The sequence below is a fragment of the Dendropsophus ebraccatus genome, chromosome 15 (assembly GCF_027789765.1).
Source record: "Dendropsophus ebraccatus isolate aDenEbr1 chromosome 15, aDenEbr1.pat, whole genome shotgun sequence".
Lineage (NCBI taxonomy): Eukaryota > Metazoa > Chordata > Amphibia > Anura > Hylidae > Dendropsophus > Dendropsophus ebraccatus.
Genome location: NC_091468.1, coordinates 46,374,527 through 46,380,000, shown reverse-complemented (window position 1 = coordinate 46,380,000; position 5,474 = coordinate 46,374,527). Strand labels below are relative to the sequence as shown.

Genomic DNA, 5,474 nt, shown 5'->3' with positions numbered 1-5,474 from the left:
ATATGTACAAACCCACTGTTAGGGCCCTATTACATGAAGCAATTACCTGCCGAATAAGACGGAGTCAGGCATATACCGCTCCATGTAATGAACATAAAGATGAAGCAAGGGGCAGGCAATTGTTTGCTGATCGTTGTCGTTGTTCGAAAGAACCCGAGCTTGCTCGGGTGTCCCTCATTCCCAGCCTTTATGCTTATTTGCCTTCACGAATAAAAAAAACACCTGTTTCCTACAATGTTTCTATTATTCCTATTAGAAACAGAAAGATAGCCTTGCTTCTTACACAATGAGAACCGACCAACCTTTAGCTTTTTTTACACATTGACTGATGACACGGGCATAAATTTTCTCATCTGACTAATTTACTGAACATGGTTTATATAAGAGAACAGATTTTTTGCACTGACTCATACGCTGTACTATGAGGAAACGGCAGCATATTCCCTTATCTGAACCAAAGTTCTGTTGAACTTTAACTTTTCACTTGTTGTTTATATCCCCAGACAAAAAGTCAAAAACCAAATCATCTGAAATTCGACGGCTTCAAAACGAGTGCAAATGAAAAACAGAAAAATAATAAACTGTATATGCGTCTGGCTATCGCACACCCCATTTTCTCATGACCTTTTTTGTTTTACCAAGATAGAAGAAAATGTCTTTGCTTGCTTTCTTTTAATAAGACAGATTATTAAAAAGTGCAATGTTAGTTTAATCTTATCCGAAGGGGTAAAAACTTCTATAACAATTACCATACCAAACTGCCGAGACTATTAACATTTATGGATATGCTTGTGGAATGGAGAGATCTCCCGGGGTTATACGGAACTATTTTTGTTTCTGAGGAACCCGTGTTCCCAAGAACATAACATTTCTCTACACTGACGTCATGTAAAGATTTGGATCCAAAAGAATACAACCCATCCTTAAATTGAGTGTTGTGACAACATGGGCTATTTTAGGTCCATGGGAAATCTCCCGTAAATAGATCTCCAAAAATAAACTGTAAATGTATAGTTAAATTAATGGAAAACCAGTTTTATACATAGCAGTACTAAATAGTAGAATTGCATTTATAAACCTAAAATATTCTAACTGCAAATTCATATATATAAGTACTCAGTCGGGAGTCGTGTTATACGCTGGGTATGGTAGCTGCATACGGTGGGGGAGCTCAAAAACGGCTGCATCCCCGCCGTATGCGGCCACCACTATAAATAACAAACAATTCAACTAACCTGTAACACGCTACCGGCAGTTGCACGTCTCCCATCATATTTCTGGCGCAGGCAGTGTGATGCAGAGACACTACCTGTGCCGGAGGTCCAGAATGACAGAATTGCTGGAAGTCCGTGAAGCCTCTGCTATTCTCTTGAAGCTCTCCCGGCAGCTGAGCAACTGCGAGTTTCTCCGATGAGACGCTTGGCTGCCGGGAGAGCTTTGGGGACCTCCAGCGCAGACAGTGTGCATCACATTGGCTGTTCTTTTCCACTTAATGACGACCATTTTGACAGTGTGTGAACATAACCTCAAACTTTATTATACAAAAAAAACATGAGACTGCTAGATGCTATAACATTTACTCTTAAGATTAAGACTATGGGGGAGATTGATCAAACATGGTGTAAAGTGAAACTGGCTCAGTTGCCCCTAGCAACCAATCAGATTCCACTTTTCATTCCTCACAGATTCTTTGGAAAATGAAAGGTGGAATCTGATTGGTTGCTAGGGGCAACTGAGCCAGTTTCACTTTACACCATGTTTGATAAATCTCCCTATATGTTCACACAATGGTCGTTTTTATTGGATGGCCGTCATTTACCAACAGATAATGGCAGTTATTTAAAAAAAAAAAACAGCCATTGTTATAAAATAATGGCTGTCCAATAAAAATGGGGTGAGGAGGCATTTCTGGCTAACTGATTTGAAGGGAATCCATCCTGTTAGGGCAAGGAGACACATCTCCCTTTTCATACATTCATCTGTGCTTCCAGAACATAGAAACGTGCTTTTATTTTATAGTACGAAAAGTAAAAAAAAAGTCTTTCCTGAGCTCCTGAAGTGCAGCGGGCTGGAACACATCCTTTCTTCCCCTCCAATACCTTACCCTGCTTGGGACTCAGCTTCCAGGTGTCAATCATGCATGTAAATCCATCCAGTGACGATTGCCTCTTGAATCTTCTGACGGCTGCGTCTCTGTCATCTCTGTCCGCCATCCTCAGATCTCCCTCACTTCCGGGTTGCAGAGCACTGAATGGGAAAGAAAAGGCTGCTGGTGCGCATATGCACAGGCAGCCTATTCATTGGCTGGGGCTCATCACTTGGTTGATTGGCTGAGCAAGCTGGAAGCCATGTGATGCGCTCCAGCCAATGAAGAGGCTGCTGGTGCGCAAGTCCACCAGCAGCCTTTTCCTCTCCCATTCACTGCTGTGGAAGATGTTGAAGAGGAAGAACATCAGCTCCCCGCTCTGACGCAATCGACACAAGATGGCACCCGGGTATGTATACTTTCTTTCTCTTCCGGGGGGGAACGTGGCCAGATAACTTATTAACACATATAACTTTGTAATGTGTGTTCATTAAACTAAAAAAAATGTGTCTTCTTATGATAAACTATGATGAAATATAACTAGAATATGCCACAGGTTTCTGATCTGTACAGATATCACTGCAGGGACCCTCTCAATCCTGAAAATGAAGGGGCCTAAGCACTTTTTTTTTATTACAGTGACCCCTTCACATTTTTTCCTTGCAAAGCAATGCTCCAAGCCACCCACACATTGCATCAGAACCCCATTCACTTGAATGCCCATTATGAAAGGTTGGCCCATCACTGATCAGGACATGTCCATGTCATATCCTAGCCATAACATTAAATGACAACAATAGTGTTGTTACATACAAATCTGAAAGCATTAAAAACTCATGATATAATAACCTGTTATAAGAGCCAATGATAGGATTATGATTCTGAAAAAAATACGGTAGACTAAACTTATGTACAAAAATACCCACTCAGTAAGTGTCTCATTAACATGTATATGAGGTGCGGGGCATTTGCAGTGCAAGACTATTTGCATTAACTAATTGCAAATGATCCTGACATTAAACTAATGAATAAATCAGATGCAATCTGGGTTCACACAATGGTTCCTGCACTTATAGCGGCAAATATTTGTCATCTCTAAAAACTGCTCATTAACCTTTTTTTTCTCATATTTAAAGGCCAATTTTAAAATAACATTTTGAAGTGTAGGAGATTCAGGAAGGAATTAACTTTGTACATTTTGTTGCCTCAAGTGTAAAAATAGAATTTCAGTTCTCAAAAATTACAAATTTATTTCAACTTAATGGCACAGTAAGAACATGAGATAATCAAATGCTGGTTCCTTATTTACTAAGATGTGGCCTTCACATTGCCTTTCATCTGTATGTATCTGTTATCATAATACAGTGGTACCTCGGTTCTTGAACTTAATTGGTTCCGGAAGGCAGTTTGAGAACCGAGCAGTGTCTTCCCATAGGAAATAATGTAAATGTGATTAATTGGTTCCCGCACCCACCAATAATTACCTACAGTACTCATATATTACATTGTATAGTGTTTAATCTCTACAATACATTACAGAACATAACTATACTGTACAGTACATTATACACAATAAACATTCAACAGAACCAGCAATTATAGTACAGGAGTCACCAACTCCTCACCCATCCTTTACTGTATAGAGTCTGCCCCATCCCAGAACTGTAATGTATGGGAGATGGTGGTGCACTGCCTGTACTACTACTGCACTGTATATGCACTCCAGCAGTATTATACACTACAGTACTGTATGTGAAGCCTCACCAGTGCTAAACTTACCAGGTACAACCCACCATCCACGCCCAAAAAAACGTTCAGATACCGAGTACTTCAAGACTAGGTGCCCGAAATCCTTCTGATCTCGAAACTTTTAAACTCACCAATTTTTTTTATATTTTTATAAGATTACGGTACGAGTACGGTGTGTGAACATAGCCTTACTGCTATGTTTATGTTTTTCATTTGCTTTAAAATGACACTATCGTTATAACTTTCAAAACCTAAATCAACAGTAGATGTGAAATAAAGCAAGTTGTGTTTAGTCTCTATTTTTTTCCACCAGCACAAAACTAAAATCTGCTTTCAGGAGACTGGACCTGGATTTCTGGCAAGTATAGCTTTGTTTTACACCATGATACAACAAAATAATAATGAACGTATATTGCAAACTTGACAGTTAGAACAACAGGTACACTTTAAGGCTGCGTTCACAATACGTATATTTCAGTCAGTATATGTATATTTCAGTCAGTATTGCAACCAAAACCAGGAGTGGATTAAAAACACAGAAAGGATCTGTTCACACAATGTTGAAATTGAGAGGATGGCCGCCATATAATGGCAAATATTTGCTGTTATTTTAGAACAACAGCTGTTATATTGAAATAATGGCCGTTATTTACTGTTATATGACGGCCATCCACTCAATTTCAACATTGTGTGGACAGAGCCTTTCTGTGTTTTTAATCCACTCCTGGTTTTGGTTGCAATACTGACTGAAATATACTGAAATATACTGAAATATACGTAGTGTAAATGCAGCCGAAGGGTGCGTTCACACGTACAGGATCCGCAGCAGATTTAATGGTGCAGATTTGATGATGTGTTTAGTTATTTGGATGAAATCTGCTGCGGATCTGCTGCGGATCCGCAGCAGAAAATGCGCTGCGGATCCGGTAAGTGTGAACATACCCTAAAGGGATTTTTTTTTTGGGGGGGGGGGGGGGGTCACAGGGAACCAGGCGGCGGTTTAAAAAATTGACCGTGCAACCAGAATGTACAAATCACCACCAACAAGGTAGTATGAGAATTCAAATTTTTTTATTCTCTTCAAGACCTTATAAAATACATACATTTGGTAAGGAACAGTTACATAACAGTAACAGAACATAAGCTCCTCTATACCTGGGGCTCTAAAAAGTAAAGCTATTAAATTCCACCATATGTTTCGTATAGATAGCACAGCTTGAACCTATATTTATATAATCCATAACCTTACCTTACTGTAAGTGAAACCTGAACACCTCAATTAAGCTAAAATAATATTTTTTTTTTCTTTTACAGCCCCTTAACAGCACTTGGTAGAGATATCACGTTCACTAACGTATTCAGAATAACCTATAAATTGAGCTTTTTTGTGTGCAAATAACCATTTATTATCTACATACTGCTTTTATGGAGGTTTCACTTTTAAATGAAATTGTAGATTCCCGGCCTGGGAATACTAAAATATTATGTTCAGTGTTATTACTCTCCGGAAAACAGATAAGAATGACATAACGCTGTAAAACTGAGTATTTAGATGTTTCCCATAAGCAACCACCCTGTATGGGTCTGTATAACCTCACGGCTGCATGGACAGGAGGACACCTATAGATTCAGAGCTACT

At 39.2% G+C, this 5,474-nt stretch overlaps 1 long non-coding RNA gene across 1 annotated transcript; it reads left to right on the top strand.

Moving 5' to 3' along the window:
* Positions 1-2,428: 2,428 nt before the first annotated feature.
* Positions 2,429-5,236, top strand: LOC138774423 (uncharacterized). The gene is made up of 3 exons (XR_011360311.1): positions 2,429-2,495; positions 4,149-4,193; positions 5,150-5,236. It is a non-coding gene; the product is annotated as an uncharacterized lncRNA (long non-coding RNA).
* Positions 5,237-5,474: the final 238 nt, after the last annotated feature.